The sequence below is a fragment of the Durio zibethinus genome, chromosome 3 (genome assembly GCF_047325235.1).
Source record: "Durio zibethinus cultivar Kanyao isolate XHJ-2024 chromosome 3, ASM4732523v1, whole genome shotgun sequence".
Lineage (NCBI taxonomy): Eukaryota > Viridiplantae > Streptophyta > Magnoliopsida > Malvales > Malvaceae > Durio > Durio zibethinus.
The window spans coordinates 9,399,351-9,417,611 of record NC_143164.1 but is presented as its reverse complement, the minus strand read 5'-3'; positions in this window follow the sequence as shown (position 1 = coordinate 9,417,611).

Sequence of the window (18,261 nt, the reverse complement as noted above, 5' to 3'; positions counted from 1 at the left end):
AAAATATATAATTATAATTTTAAATTGACAACTTAATTATTTACATTACAATAATTTCTTTTTATGATTATTCTTACATTTAATTATGTTTAAAATTATAATAACTTTGTCTTAATATGTGACAATACTTTTTATCTGTTTCATACCAAATGATACTCATTTTAGTTTTTTTTTTTTCTCTTTTTTTATATTATCTATTTGTTTTTCAATTTTTAACGATTTTGCTTATATATTTAAAAGTAATAATTGGTTAAAATTTTATGTTACCAACATAATTATTTACGTTACAATAATATTTTCTTACGATTATTCTTACCTTTTATTATGTTGAGAATTGTTATATCTTTTTTAGTTTGTTATGACACTTTTTATCCATTTTATGCCAAATGACATTAATTTTACATTTCTTCCCACTTGTTTACGTTACAAATTTATTTTTTAATTTATAACTATTATATATATATATATACACAAACATATAAAACAATAATTAATCAAAATTTTACATTGTCATCATAATTATTTACATTACAATAATATATTTTTAGGTTTCTTACTTTTCAATATGTTTAGAACTGTCATAATTCTTTCTTAGTATGTTATGACACTTTTTATATATTTTACGCCAAATGATACGAATGTTACGTTTCCTCTTACCTATTTATGTTATCTATTTTTTTATTTATTAGATATTTTTATATATTTAAAAGGATAATAATAAATTAAAATTTTAAATTGCTAATTTAATTATGTAAAATTTAATAATATTTTTTTACCATTATTCTTACATTTTATTTTGTTTAGAATTATCATAACTCTTTCTTAGGTATTATGACACTTCTAATAAATTTTACGATAAATGATACAATTTTTACGATTCCTTTCGCTTATTTACGTTAATAAATTTTTTATTAATTTTTAATTCTAAAATATCATTTCTTTTATATTATTTTTTATCCTTAAAAGTATTTTTAACTATTTTTCTTATATATTTATAAGAAAAATTAATTTATATTCATGTTGTTAGCTTAATTATTTATGTTAAATAATTCTTCTAATGCTTTTTTTATATTTAATTATGTTTAAAATTTTTCATAATTCATTTTTTAGCATATTACAACACTTTTTTCCCATTTTACATAAATTGATATAAATTTTATTATTTCTATCATATATTATGTTAAAAAATTTTATTTTATTTTAAATATAAATTCTTTTAGATTAATTTTTTTCTTTGAAAGAATTTTACATTAATATTTTTAAATTTTTTATAATTATTTTTTTATTTTATAATAAAAATTACCTATTTTAGAAGATACCAATTACATTAAAATTAAAAAAAAGAATATTTTTAATTATTATTTTTTATATTTAAGTAATTTCTTAAACATGTAATAAAGTAGAAAATAAAAAACTTTTACTTAAAGTGAAAATTAGTTAAATTTTATATAGGATTTTATAAATTTTGTTTTACAATTTCATTACTATCATAACGGTTTTCGGACCGCTAAACAAAAAGATTTTATAATCGAGAAAAATTGGGAGAGTCACCACCAATCTTTTCTAAGATGTGGTTGGCCACCCGAAAGTTTATCTTTCCAATAAAATTATAAAAAGTGATTTAAATTTATCAAAAAGATAAATTTTGTTCCACAAAAAACCAAATTGGGTTCAAAAATCGGTTACTGTGACGAAAGATTAGCACCCCTACAATGCCCATAAATTGATAGCAATTAATCATTTGTTCTTTTTTATGTTGGATAAAATGGTTTTGATTTGAAATTTAATAATAATTTTTTTTCATTTTTTTAAAAGAAAGTAATTTTGTTAAAGTTCTTTATTTAGGAATATCAAGGAAATCTCTCAGTTAAAGAATTACTTTAAAATTCTTCAACATTTAGATAGAATTTTAAATAACTCTTTTTGCTTAATATTTGTCACAAAATTCTTTCAAATGAAAATAACACTTTTTATAAAAGATAATTGTTGGTGACTTTCTAACATCTAGGCAAAATATTAAGAATTATTCCCTTCGAAATGCTATTTTTGTTTTATTTTATAATTTCACATTTTTAAACTACATTTTTTAAAGAAAATATTTCTATGTGAAAAAATAAACTAATGATGGTACAATTAGTTAGCAAACAATAATTAAAGATGCGAACATGCGAAATGAGTACAAATAAATGTATGTATGCCAATAAATGCTATGTATGATAATGAAATATAACTTTGAAATCGGATTCTTCAATATAATGAGACCATCCTGACTCTCCAATATCTAGGAAGAGTTTAGGTGTAATTATTTATATTTAAGATCTCATTTTATTTTTTTTATTTTAAACACATTATTATTGCGAGTCAAAGACTTGTACGAAAAACTTAATGAAATAAAATTTTCTAAATACCACATCTTCTAGGCAGCATTCAAAAACAAATTACATTATATGAGATTTTCATTTATATATTTAGAATTTTGGAAAAGGTTTGAGTAAAGTTAAAGTCAAGACTTTAAAGTTCAATGATTTTTGGATGATGATTTGGGGTTACATGTCAAATTTAGGATGGATTTATGAGATTTAGGGCCTTGTTTGAAGGTTTCAAGATTTTGGGTTTTAGGAGTTTGAGTTTTCAAGGTTTATGGTTTTGGATTTTAAATTTTGGATTTTAGGTTTAGGGTTCTAAAATTTAGGGTTTCAAAATTTAGGTTTTTGAAATTTTAGGGTTTTAAGGGTTTCGAGTTTTAAGGTTTAAGGTTTTGATTTTAGGGTTTTAAAATTTTAAGGTTTTAACTTTTGAAGGTTTAATGTTTTGAGGTTTAGAGTTTTAGATTTTATGGTTTTGGATTTTAGGGTTTTGAGGGTTTAAAAAAAAACACTAACATCTCTAAAAATCCTCAACATCTAAGCTGATTTTTGAAGCAAGTTTGGGTTTTATATTTTTTGAAAATTATTAAAATATTTCATGTATTTTTCTTTAATAAAAACTTATTATTATTATTATTATTATTATTAAATAATTTTTCAACATCTAGGCAAAACTATTTATTATTATTATTTAAAAATAATTTTTATTCCCTCCATCATTTAGACAAAAAAAATCCTTTTTTATTATTCTATTTTCATTATCATTTTTTATATATTTTTTATTCTTTTATTTTTTTATTCTTTTGGTTATTATTCTTTATTTTTTCAAATTAAAAAAAAATCAAAAGTTTTGAAATCATTTTTATTTTTTATTATTGTTATTATTATTAATTATTTTATTTTTTATTTTATATTATTTAGTAAGGTTTTTTTTTTAAAATGTTTACAAAATTATCATAAACTTTAACTTTATTACTCATTATTTAGTTTTATTTATTTATTTTGCTTTTATTTTTATTAATTATTATTATAAAAACAACAAATATTTATTCTAACAAATTTAAAGGTTTTAAACATGCATAAATAACAATAATAAAACTTAAAATGATATAAATAATATATATAAAAAATTCAAAAAATTCAAAAAATTTTACCTGAATCAAATTGATCAACAGTCCGGTCAATACCAGTTCAACTAGACCAGTTGGTTGTAGTTTGGGCAAACAGTTCAATTGAACTGGTGAAGGTTGGTTGAAAGAGGTAGATTACCGGTAGGGCTGCATGGATCTCGAGTCAAATTCGAGTCTATACACAGATCTTTTCTACTTAAAACAGTGTCGTTTTGAGGTTTTCTCTTTATATAAAAGCTCAATTTTTTTGATAGCTCATTTTCTCCTTCTGATTAAAAAAAAAAAGCCTATTTCTTTCTCAAACAAAAACCCAAAAACCGGTCACCTCTTTCAAATGCCAATCGTCGTCTATTGTGTGCTGCCATTGTCGCCTGTTGTCGATCACCCGTCGACCCTAAAAAAGCTAAGAAACCCCCAAAATATCTTTCATGACCCCTCTTTACTGATCTACACTTGCTTTCACAAAAAACTAATACCAAAACCCTATATATAAGTCGAAACCTTTCGGTTTCACCCAAAAAAAAAAATTTGTTTGTTTGAATTTTTTATTTTCTCTATATGGTTGATGGCGCTAAGTTCCCCATTCCCAAAGGACTGTGTTTCTTTTTGTTTTGGGCTTTCTGTATATGAGAAAAATGATCTTTTCCTTTCTTTTCTCTTTTTTTTTTTTGTTTTAGTGGTTTTTCTTTTTGGTATCATTTTTTGGTAGTGGTTTTTGGCAAAGCTTTTGGGCAGGGTTTCGGGTAAGGTTCTTCTTTTGTTTTGCTTTCATAAAGCTTTACTTATATAAATCCAGTCGCAACTCTTACTACCAAGTGATGGTGGCAACTGTAGTTGGGTCTGGGGGCAAACGTCTGGCAGGGCATGACCGGTGACTCTATGGTGGTTTGGGGTATAGGTGCCAGTAGCTGTAGGGCAAGCAAGTGGATTGGCTTAGGGTTTCGAGGGCATGGTGCCAGTGTAGGGGCAGGTGGATAAGTTGGTGCCATGCACGGCACCATGCCTACCCTATCTTTTTTTTTTAATATTATACTTAATATTTAATTATTAATAAACTTAAACAAAATAAAATAAATAAATAGTGTTTAGTCCAAAGAACCTAAATAAAATTTGGTGTCTACAACTGTTATTCTTTATGCATTTCTGAGAATCATGAATAGGACAAAGACAAAGATAATGATTTTTCAAAGAATAAAGATGACTGGGATTGAATTACAAATCAAAGGATAAAGATGACTGAAACTGAGCTGCAAGCCAGAAAATAAAGATGACTAGGATTAAGTTATAAGTCAAAGAATAAAAATGACTACGATTGAGCTGCAAGTCAAAGAATAAAGATGATTATGATTGAATAGCAAGTGAAAAGATAAAGATGACTGAGACTGAGCCGCAAGTCAGAGAATAAATATGACTAGAATTGAATCACAAGTCGAAAGATAAAGATGATTGGGATTGAGCCACAAGACAGAAAATAAAGATGACAGAAGCTGAGCCGCAAGTTAGAGAATAAATGTGACTACGATTAAACCACGAGTTGAAGAATAAACATGATCGACTGAATTGCAAGTCATGAAATGAAAATAACCGAGATTGAACTATAAGTTGAAGAATAAATATGACCAGGATTGAACCGTGAGTTGAAAAGTAAATATTACTGAGACTAAGCAACTAGTCAGAAAATGAACATGATCGAGATTGAACCATGAGTCAAAGAATAAATATGACTGAGATTAACCCTCTAGCTAGAAAATGAACATGACTGATATTAAACCATGAGTTAAAAAATAAAGATGACCAGGACTAAGCCGTAAGTCGAAGAGTAAATATGATTAGAACTAAGCCACAAGTCAAGAAGTGATTTGGGTGCTCTTTAAATTAATAGTCAAGGTTTTGAAGACTGCCCCAAGGGTAGCTTTTCATCTTTTAAGGCTGATTCTTTTAATCAAACCATCATCTTTGCTTTGAAAAGAAACATATCCTAATTCCCCTTGACGTCTCATAAAGAGACCTTTAATACAATTTATCATAAAAATATATGTGATGCATGTGATGATTGTGATAAATTAGAAAGATGAAAATGCAATCAATTATTTATGTCATTTGCTTTTATTCATGTTAATTTGATTTTTTAGATTAGTTCAGTTCTTTCAGACTTTAGAAGCTGTTTTTATTATTCTTATATTTTAGAATCTTTCACTTTTCATCCAATTATTTCTCTTTCCTTTTATTTTGGAATCTCATACTTTTGATAGACCCATTTGACTTTTGCTTGTCTTGAAACTACCTTCGAATTCTTTCTTTATCTCTTTTCACTTTTTCTTTCTTTTTTTTTTTTGGTAATCAATCAATTTTGATTTCATTTTTTATGCTTTCTAACCCTGTATTGTTAATTTTTATCATCCTTACACCCTCTTTTTTAAGTGACATGTTGGCCTATTATGAACATTATCAATCATTATCTTAATTTCAAGTGAAATATGTAATGATTCCATAGTCAAGGTTGAATATGAGATATTTATTTTGGTTTTAGAAAAAAAAAAGATGAGCTCTTCGAAACATAAAGAACAGTTAATTCAACATCTCGAGAATCAAATATCAGTTATTTAAATTATGAATATTTGAACGACTTTTACCTACTTGGACCAAATCTTTTCTTAAAAACTCATTGCATTTATGATTTTGCTATGTTTGATCTCATATAACTAATTTTTGCCCCATACTTGCAACCAATGGAAACTTGCTTCAAAAAGTCATTTCCCTTAACTCTTATGTTGATTTGTCTAGTTATGTCTTCTTTTCATTCCTTGAAGGATTTACTTCTAACTCTACTTTTATTTAAGCTGCCTTTTCAAGTTTTTAGCTTACACCATCACCTTCATGGTTCAAGACTCCTTTTTTAGGTTTTCAGTCTGAATCGTCTACTTTTTCTTTTCATTTTTTTATTTCTTATTTTTTTATCTTTTTTTCCTATCTTTTTTTTAAGCAAAATATTTCCTAAAAATGTCCAAATTCATAGGGTTTGGCAATTCATCACCATCAATTTTGCAATTATTAGAGCTCCACCAAAGAATGCCTTCTTTACCACGTATGGACTTTCTCAATTAGGTGTCAATTTTCCTCTACTGTCATGTTGATTTGACAAAATCCTTTTCAAAACTAATTCACCTTTGCGAAAGCACTAGGGTTGTATCTTCTTATCATGTGTTCACATTATTCTTCTTTTGGTACATCTGCCTATGGCTGAGTGCCAATAGCCTTTTTTTCTTCAATAAGATTTAGTTGTTTGAAATGGTCTCGAACCTAATCTATTTCATTCAATTTTACCTCTATCAAAACTCTCAGGGAAGGAATTTTTATTTCAACTGGTAATACAGCCTCCATCCTGAACATTAGTGAAAATGAGGTGGCCCCTATGAAGGTTTAAATTGATGTTTTATAAGCAAGTAGGGCAAATGGTAACTTTTTGTGCCAGTCTCTATATGTATCTATCATATTTCTTAAATTTTTTTGATGTTTTTCTATCGTACGATTCATCTTTGGATGATACGATATTGAATAATAATGCTGTATCTTGAGCTACACACATAACTCTTTCAACATTTTACCATTTAAGTTGCTAATATTATTAGAGATGATCCTTTTTGAAAGCCCATACTGGCATATTACCTCTATTTTTATGAATCTATATACCACTAATCACATAATACTAGCATACAAAGCTATTTTCACCTACTTAATGAAGTAATAAATTATTATAAAGATAAAACAATGCCCATTCGAAGCTTTTAGGGTTATAGGTCCGATCACATCCATTTTTCACATAAAGAAGGGCCATGGTGGTGCCAAGATATGTAGTAAGACTAGAGGGGAGTGAATCTTATCCATATAAATTTGACACTTATGACATTTTTTGGCATAACTAATGCAATCATTTTTCAATATGGATCAGTAGTAACCCATTCTCATAATCTATATGGCCATAAATGTTCATTAGCATGTGTTCCACAAATTCTCTCATGTACTTCTTCAAGTATTTTTTTTTATTTTTACAACGTTTACACACTTTAGCAATATCTGGTCTTAACTTTTCTTATATAGGAATTTTTTATCAAGCACAAGCCCTACTATTAATTTCAAATAATCCTCTTGCCATTCTCTGAGGCCTACTCAAGGTAGTTTTGGCACTTGATATATTGTATAATGTCATAATATCATAGTTGCCAATCTACTTCTTCTTCTATATTCAAACAGTGGGTCAGTAAATCTCTCATTTACACTCTGATAGGCTAGATTTCATATTGTCATTTAACTTAAACATTGTTGCCATAGTAACCAAGGCATCAACAATCTGATTTTCTTCTCGAGGAATATATTGAAATTAGATCTATTTGAACTATTTTATCAAGTTAGTTATGTGCCTTGGTATAACACCAATTTGGGTCCCTGGTCTTCCATTCGCTTTTTAGTTAATAAATTACCAAGGTTGAATTCTCATATACTTTTAATGCTTCAATCTTCTTTTCAATGGCCATCTGCAAACCTATGGCACATACTTCATACTTAGCAATAATATTTGTGCAATTGAAATTCAACCTTGTAATGCAAGGGTAGTAATTTTCTTTTAGGGATATCAGTATTGTCCCAATGCTATGCCCCATTATATTGGATGCTCTATCAAAAAGCATCTTCCACACTTTTCTTACAAGCTTTTCATCTTCATCCTACAAGATCGCCATTAAGTCTTCATCTGAAAATTTAAACTTTATGGGCCATAAGCTTATGTAGTTATGTCAGTAAAAAAATCAGCTATCGTATTTTTTTATGGATTTTTATGCCACATACATAATATCATATTCTGAAAGCATGATCAACCATCTCGTTATCCTATCTGATAAAGATGGTTTCTCAAAAATGTACTTGATGAGATCCAACTTTGATATCAATCAAGTCGTATGATAGAGCATGTACTGTCTAAGTTTACGAGTGGTCTAAGCCAGGGCACAACATATTTTTTCTATTTAGAAGTACTTGGCATCATACTCCATAAATTTTTTACTTAAATAGTAGATTGCATGCTTTTTCTTACCAATTTCATCTCTTTACCCCAGTATGCATTCCATTAATTTTTCTTGCACTGTTAAATACAAAATCAATGGCCTTCCTACAACTAGTGGTATCAACATCGGTGGGCTTGTCAAATACTCTTTAATATTTTCAAAAGCATTTTGGCCTTCTTTGTCCCATTTACTAGAATTATTTTTATGAAGCAACTTAAAAATCAGATCGTATTTCGAAGTGACTTGAGATATAAAGCAAGAAATATAATTCAATCACCCCAAAAAGCCTCTCACTTCCTTTTACGAGCGTGACGGTGACAACTCTTGAATGGCTCGAATCTTATCAAGGTCTATACCTCTCTCACTAATTATAAACCCTAGCAATTTTTTAGATTTAACATCGAATGTGTATTTGGTGAAATTCGGCTTAAGTTAGTATCTTCGTAGCCTTTCAAAGAGCTTTTTAAGATTTGCAACATAATCTTCACCTTTCTGAGACTTGGCTATCATATCATCAACATACACCTTTATCTTCTTGTGCATTATATCATGAAAAAGAGTGACTATCACTCTTTAATATATGACACCAGTATTCTTTAGCCTAAAAGGTATGACTTTATAACAAAATATACCCTACATTGTCATTAATGTAGTTTTCTCCATATCTTTTCGGGCCATTTTGATTTGATTATAGTAAAAAAACTCATCCATGAAGGAAAAAGTGAAGTGCCTAATAGTGTTATCCACAAAGGTATTGATATGAGGTAGTGGGAAATTATTCTTTGGGTTGGCTCTGTTTAAGTCTCGATAGTCTATACACATCATAACTTTTCCATTTTTTTTAGTAACTGAGACTATATTGGCTACCCATTAAAGGTACTTGGCTACTTCTAAAAAACCCACATCAAATTGTTTTTTCACTTTCTCCTTTATCTTTAACAATGTTTCTAAATACTGGTTGGTACTTTATACTAAACAACATTGGTGCTAAGCCCAGGCATAGTATGATAAGATCATGTAAATACATCCATATATTCTTGCAACAAATCCACCAGTTTTTGTTTTTCAATCAGTGATAGTGAAGTACCTATCCTAACTTATTTCTTATTCTTACCATCTACCAAATTCAACAAGTTACTAGATTCCTAATGGGATTTTATAATTTTTTTTCTTATGCTCTATCCATTTTAATAGATCATGAGGCAAATCATAGTCTTCTGAATCAATATTGTTATCAAGCTCGCTAATGTGAATCAAATTTTTAAAATCAAATCCGACATTTTTGTCTTGGTCATCCATAATATTCATTATTAAAAGACTTGATAATGGGTACAATCACAAGAAAATATGACAGATTTTGACAAAGGTAAGAAAAATAAGGGTAATAACGAAAAAGAAAAAAAGAAAAAAAATAGAGAAAATGGTATATGTGAAATGCATTGCATTTATCATTTTATTAAGATAATGAAAGTAAGCCTATTCATTTAACTTCTGCATGCTCTTAGGTAAAAACAATTAGAATTTTTAAATTTGAACGGTTCAAGGATAATGAAAATAGTACATCATTTTTTTTATCTCCTAACCTAGGAAAGGAAAAAAAAAAACATATTTTCATCTTGCACACCTTTCTCATCTACCCTAATATAAATTTAAAAAAAAACTTCTTCTAATCCCATTACTAGCTCACTTTTTTCAACTTTTAATGATCTAGGATGAACATATCTGCCAGAACAGAATGTCTTGTACAAATAGGGAACACCATTCTTTCATTAACTAATTCATGCCTTTTGAGGTATGCCATTCTTTTCTCTTTTTTTCTCTAACATCATGTTCTTTTAATCAATAGTAGTAGGTTTATAACCTAAACCCTATCGCTCTTTATTCTCAGTCATGTTCGGTGCCTTCTTAATTCTTTGTAAAGCCCTTCCCAAACTTTATCCTACTTGCCAACCTTTGCCTATAGTTTGTTTGATTACCATATCTGTAATCTTCAATAATTAAGGGACTGGTATCTTTGATCCTTCTCCTATACAAATAGCATTTGCTACTTCAAAAGCTCTAAATGAGCATTCAATCGCCTTTTCAACAATTTTAATGTAAGGAATAGTCAAGGTAGTAGTCACTAATAAGTCTTCCCCACCATCTAGACAAACTTACTTCTCTTTAATAATGAACTTTACTTTCTAGTGTAAAGATAATGGTACAGCTTCAGTTATTGAATCCAAAGTCTCTCAAGTAAACAACTATATGTAGGTTTTATATCCATCACTTGAAATAAGATATTAAAGGTACATGGCCAATCTGTAAAAAAAATCTCTATATCATCAATCACCTTTCTTCGTGCTCCATCAAAAGCCTTTACTATCATATAGTTGTTTTTCATATGGAAGGGTCTATTGGAAGCTTTAATAGTGTAGTCATAAGTATGACATTAATAGATGACTTATTATCAATCAATACTTTGGCCATAGCATGAGTTTTACACTTAACAGTGATGTGCAAGGCCTTAATACTATCTCGTCTCTCCAAGGATATTTCATCATTATTAAAAATAATAAAGTTCGGAGCTATAATAATTTTAACCATGTGATCTACTTTCTCAACAAAAATATTATGTTCGACATAAGCTTGGTTAAGCACTTTAAACAAAGTATTCCTATGTGGCTTTAAACTCAACAGTAGTGACAATAAAGAAATACAAGTCGACAGTTTGTTCAACTGGTCAACCACACTGTACTCACTATGCTTAATGATATTTAGGAACTCACAGGCTTCTTTCTCTGATATCGACTTTTTAATATGCATTTTTAAGTTTACTGCCAGTTGAGTACTTTGACTTTTCACTATATCCTCTTTTTTTATCTTATCTTTCCTTTTTCTGACCCTCTTTGATTCCTCATAAGTGTAACACTAACCACTCTGGGTTATTCCTTCTATGCCTGTTATGTTTATAGTATTCCCCATACCTGGATCGTTTGAAGTCTTATCAAGTCCTTGAACCATGACATCATAGTTGTAATTCCATGAGACTGCTTTATCAGTTTGGCAAGAAAATATACTAGGAACATAAATAGTCATTATCGTCCTAAAAAAAGATATAGTTTTCTCAATTGAAGGCTTTGGTTTCACATCATATAATACCGTTAGAAGTTTAGGGATAAAAGACATACCAAGGGGCTCATCATCCATTATATTCACATTGCCTTCATCACACCCATCATAAAACTCTATTACAGTCATGTTCATCAAGGTTTGCAATATTCATCGAAAGATTTCACATCTTTAGATTGAATGTTCAACCATTCTGCCATGGTACTTGTAAACCTAGTCAAGGTCCTCATAGCTTTCATTGGCATCCAAAGATATCATCTAAATCATGCTTACCTCAATCAAATAGTTATACACATGTTCGAAAGGGTCCTTATTTTATCTATGTATCTTTTGATCTTCACATCTTTCCCATTACCCACAACATTAATCTTCCCTTTGGTGTGGTATGGCAAAAGGTTTCTACTCATATTTAGCTTGAATTTGGTATTAAAAGTTAAGTGCTACTCATTAATTAGACCTTGTACCTTATGTTTAAATGTTGTGCAGTTTTCAGTGAAGTGTCATGCCATACTATAATGGTAATTGTACTTGGCATTAGGGTCACACCAACTCGAGTAGGGTGGCTTTAATGGTGCCACATAAAGAGGGGCAACAAGGTGGCCTTTCATTAGCTAGGGGTACAAATCGATGTAAGATATGGAAATTGGTTCAAACTGAGGCTTTTCTCAATTGTTGTTGTTTTATGTGCTTTTTTGGTTATTGGTTCAATAGGTTGGTTGGACAAACGGTTGAGTTAGAGGTATGGGGGTGTAATTGGGTGATTAAAGACTAAAGCTTGGCCAATATAGTGGTTGTTAGGGTGCTCGATATTAATATAGCTACTGAAAGATTTGGTTGGTAGTAGGGTAATAAGGAAGGTATTATAGGTTTGGATTATATGGAACAAAAAATTAGTGTGAAAAATTTCAGTAAGTGATTGCGTGTGTTTCATGCTCTTCCTTCTTTAGATTTGTTGTATTCTTTTTAAGCCCTTCAATTTTGCCACTCTTAATAGCGTTCTCTATCATTTCTCATGAAATCATCATATTAGAAAAAAATTTTATTGTATTTCTAACCAATCTATTGTAGTATGGGGCTTTTAATGTGTTAACAAATAACACACTAATCTCTTTTTTAGTTAATGGTGGTTGGACCTAGATTGTCGTATCTTTCCATCGATACGTATATTTCTTAAAGGTTTTCGTTGACTTTTTCTTCATATTTTGTAATGATAGCTTGTCAGGGGCTGTATCAAGGACATGTTTATACTGGGCGATGAAAGTTTTTACCAAGTCCTTACACAAATGGATTCAACTTCGATCTAGCTGAATGTACCATCTTATTGCTGATCCAATTAAACTATCATTAAAACTATGTATGAGGAGCTTGTCATTTTGGATATGACCTACTATCTTTCAACAGAATATGATGATCTGAACAAAAGGACATTTTGTTCTGTCGTATTTATCAAAATCAAAAGTTTTAAATTTTTTTAGGATAATTAAGTCAGGTACCAAACTGAGCTCGTTAGTATCAATAACCCCAAATATATCATTATCCTCTACTGCTCTGAGCTTTTCTTCTAGTTGGTCATACTTGTTTCGTATTTTTTAGTTCACAACCAGTTTTAACATTTCATGATTGGTTGAAATCTTACAAGTGATGATTTTGTGTACTTGGTGATGTTGGGCATCTATTCAATTTTAGAGAAGTTTGAAAGAACTTCTGAAATAATGTGATGCATTTGGCTATTGTTCATAATTATACTTTTGGTGTGAATTCAAGTGTTTGGAGTTCTTATTGGTTCAAACTTTATAAAAGAAGTTTTTTTTATGGAATATGATGCATAGTTTTTAACTTTGACGTGAAGATGATAGCAATATATTTAGTAAAAAGAGAATTTGAGACATTATGATGTTTATCGAGATTATGAAGAATCAATTGTTATATGATAATTGGTATATTAAAAAGAACAATATTCGAAATTGAAGACAACTTAGGTAACCAAAGATTTATGTTTGAATTTATATAGTATAAATTTATGGATATGATCTATTACATTCATGTCATATGTATTCTAGTGGTTAATTGATAGAAAATTTTATGTTATCGGTGGAAAAGAAAAGAAAATCTAAAGTACTATGTGATATCTTTTTGGTGACAAAATGATTTGTTGATATTGTTATTCAAGGTTGTTATGGTTATGAACACGTGGTGTGAAGCATATTACAAGGAATTTTGTGGATACATGTTTTTTTTGTTACAAAACAATGTTATGAAAGTTAATTTGTTTGAATTTTATTGGAAAGAAATATCAGAGTGCACAGTGGCAGCCTGAATTGATTTTAAGTTCTAAATTGTTATGCTATTATTAGTTGAGAAAGTGATGAAATAAATAAGGACTAATGGATTTTGGACAAGAATATTTTGTGTTCCCTTCATTTATGAGGCTTTATTGTTGAAGAGAAATATTTTATAACGACAGTCATAAGATAAACATTCAATGATTCATTATTTTGAGGTTTTGTATGGAAGTAGATCCAAGTCTTAGACTTATTGGCATAAGGACAAAGAAGAAAAACTTTTATTTCTTGAATTTTTAGAACAAATGGCTGATAAATTTTGGTCAATTAAGTAATGGTTTAAAGTAAGCACGAGAATTATACCAGAATTTAGAGATATGATCTATTGCTTCAAGTGGTCAATCATTTGTACTCATTACGAGGACTATAAAGTAAGAAAGGTTAAGTTTGCATTGTAAAGACATTTGAAGTTCTTGGAAAAGTGAAAAAAAAGGTTTAAACTAAAGAATATTATCACCTCTGATGTTTAGTGTATATGATGAATCTATGTTAAGAGAATATCTAAGTAAAAGCTATGTGATTAGATATGAGTATTTAGAAATTCAAGATGATATGAGTTTTAACATATTGAAATATTTTTTTTTGAATGGTTGATTAGAAAAAACAAGTTTTAAGGCAAAATGATTATTTTTTTCAAAGTTTAATGAAACAATCATACGGTAAGAGATATGATTGCAAAACTAGAAGAATGAGATGTGGATGTAAATCAAGTTTTAAGGATGAAACTTCTTATAAGGAGGAGAGAATGTAATATCCCAGCCCAAATAATAATTGGGCTAAACTAATACTAAAGCTCATCAGTTTATTAAGACATTATTTAGTAAAAGAAAAAAGGCTGAAGTATTAGATAAAAGAAAACCTAACTATCGTGAAACAAAAAAGAAATACAATTCTTTTTCCTCATCTTCCTTAGGGTTAAAGAATATGAAAAATCAAGTTGAAGATTCACAATCAGAGGCTACAATCAAGTTAATCCCTTAAAGGTGAGTACAGGCCCTCTTTTTATTTAAAAAGAAATATCAAGTTGATTGCTATTATTTGGAGTTGAAGTTTTGAGAGAAAAACCAAGAAAAATCATGAAATCCTTCATTAATCTTGATGATCTATTTGGGTAAATTACTGGGCTTTGTTTATTTCATGCTCTTAAGATTTAATAATGAGTATTGAATGGAGTTTGAAGGCTGAAAGTAAATATTTGGGTTTTTAAATATTGAAGGAAAAATTCTATTTTTGAATGAGATGTTGTGATCTGTAATAATGCATTAAAATAGAATTTTGTATTAATGGATAAATTATTGCTGTAATTATTATATGTCATTGGAAAGCATGTTGAATCTACTTTCTACTGAAATAAACAAAAGTTGAATCTGAGTTCTCTATGAAGAGTTGTCTAATTTCTACTTAAAGATGTGCAGGCTATCTAGTAGCAACAGCAGTGAAGAATTTCAAAATTCTTCTTAATTTTTATACAAGGAATTATGTATTGAGCCATAGATGTTAAAAAGATCATTGAATCTACTTTTCAACGAAATAAGGGGAATTGAATTTGGAGTTTCTTGTGAATAAATGTGTAATTTTTATTAGAAGGTATACATGCTGTCTAGCAGCAGCATCTAACGTGGATTTTAAAAATTGTTATAATTAATCTACAAGGAATTACGAGGTGTGCCATATATGGTTAGAAAGCTTATCAAGTATAGTTTCTAACGCATGAAAGAGATCATAATTCAGATTTGGATATATTGAGATATGACTGTTTTAATGAAAAGAGGTCAGGCTGCCAGTATTAATTAGTTAAGTTAACCTTTGTGTAACTTAGTTGATTCTTGTATAAATGGTCTCAAAAAAGGTTGATTAAATTTTGATCTATTGAAATGATCTTGGATAGGCCATTAATTATTTTGGAAGAAAAACTAAGTGGTGGAATTGAAAAGAGGTAAGTAAAATCTCACACACTTTACTTGTTTTCGAATCTATGTATATATGTATGTTTATAAATGAATGAATATTTTATTTCATTATTTTCAATGTATGAAAATAGGATCAAGCATATGATTATTTTGTGTTTCTTTATATAAACGATGGATCATGCTTATGAATGAAATGAGAAAATGGTTTATGTTTAAAGAATAATTTTATGATAGCTACGTTTTTACATCCCTGGAAAGTGGGATCATCGACACCAGAACTAGTTCTACGACCCTGACTAACGGGTAATAGTAGTTAGCAAAGACATGATCATACGACGCTGGCTAACGGGTAATAGTAGTTAGCATAAGGCCCTAGCTAGCGGGTTATAATAGTTTGCAATGATCATGAAGATGAAATTATCGATACGATCAATGTCACAAGTTATAGTAGTGACCGTAGCTAACGATAAACCAATGATAATGATGATTTATGATGATGATGATTTGCTATGATTTTTAATGATTGATCCATGATTTGGTTTGATTATGATATTTGAATGATAGCATATTTTGCAATGATTTATGAAGTGACATACTTTGACATTGATTTATGAATTTATGAAATATTTGATAAAATGATGATCTTGAAATGTTTTGATATTATGATTTGATGAATGTTTTGAATGATCTATATGATGTGTAAGAAAACAATGCTTGATCTAGTAAGGTGTGTGAGCCTATACTTATTGAGCTGTGGTTTGCTCATTCCCTTTTTACTTTTTTTTTTACAGATGACTAAGTGATAAGTTTGTCTTGTGTGAAGCTAGAAGATGAAATGAAAAAGATTACTTAGTCGTCAGAGAATATGTTGGCCAATGAGATCTTAAGAGTTAGTTTTGTATTTTATATGGTTTGTATTTGGATATATAAAGATGTATTATCATTTGGATTAAAGATATGGATTTTACTTGATAGATTGTTTTATTAAAGAATTTTAGAATGTTTAAGAAAGAAGGCTTCATATTACTTTGAGATTTTCTTCAAAGTAATACAATCGTGTTACGTCTTAATCTCGGGGCGTGGTTGTCTATATTCAGTACCAAGATAAGGTCAACAATGATAGATCCTAGGTTATCATTCAAGTGAATCTATAGTTGATTAGTAGAAAGATTGATATAAGGGTAACGTTGTACATTTGGTGGTTGCACATGTATGCCACGAAAAGCTTGAGGTGGGGTAAACCTTAGAGGGTATAATAGTTATTCTATATTAATCTCTTCCCCTGGTCTTGATGTACCAAAACTCTTTTACCCTTCAATGAACTAGATAAAATCTACCTTAGATCAGTCATCTATGCCTCAATACTTTGTTGAATTTTCATTTCCCTTTCCCTCATTTCTTCTTGTCCCTTTTGACTCTCTCAAACCTAGTTACGTTTTCTCCTTCCATGACTCGAGCTTGAGAATGAGTGCTATACTTGTGCGGGATTGAATAACTTGGGTTTTTTGGCTTTACTATCATTGAACCTTAATTTATTAACCATGAATTAGAGCGTATAATACAATATCATTGTTATTATTGTTAATCTTTACTTTTATTAAAATGTATGCATGGAATGAATGTAATGTAAATTATAGCATTGTTTTGGATCAATCCAAACAAAAAGAAACTTTCATTGACCATAGGAATTCTTGTATATCTTCCAATCATGCTTACATTAAAATCATAAAAACATTTAACTTGAGCATATTAATCTATAGCCTCAAATAGAAAGTCTAATAATCGTTGATTATACCCTTGGGTTAGTATAATCTCCCATTCAAGTGCTTCTACTTTCTCAACCATTTTGTCTGCCTTCTAGACAGCCTTGTAAATTTGAGCAATCAAGTGTTCTATGTATTGCTACCTCCCTAAGCTTTCTACTATCCACATCTCTTTGGCTTCCACTTCTATGTTGCAAATACGAGCCCATTCCTTTTCTCTTTCTTGCCACTTCGTCAAATCTTATCCATGTAATTTTGGTTCTCAACTAAGTGATGTTTTAGCCTTGTCAACTTGTGTTCCTATGTCTTTTGCATAGTGGAATTCTTGCTTTCTTCTTCCTTTAATTTGACTTTTAATTGCTTGTTTGTTTCGATAACTCCAGAAAACTTGTCCTTCCATGTTTGCTAGTACTAGCCGTAAATGAAAGTGACAATAGCTTGTTTTCTTTGGCTCTACCTTTTCAGTACTCCATCATTTTCCTTAAATCCTTGATTTTTCTCTTAGATCCCCTTGAAGGCCCAACATCCATTCTTAGTCTGTTGTTTTCTTAATGGAGATATTTCAAATCCTCTTTCAACACT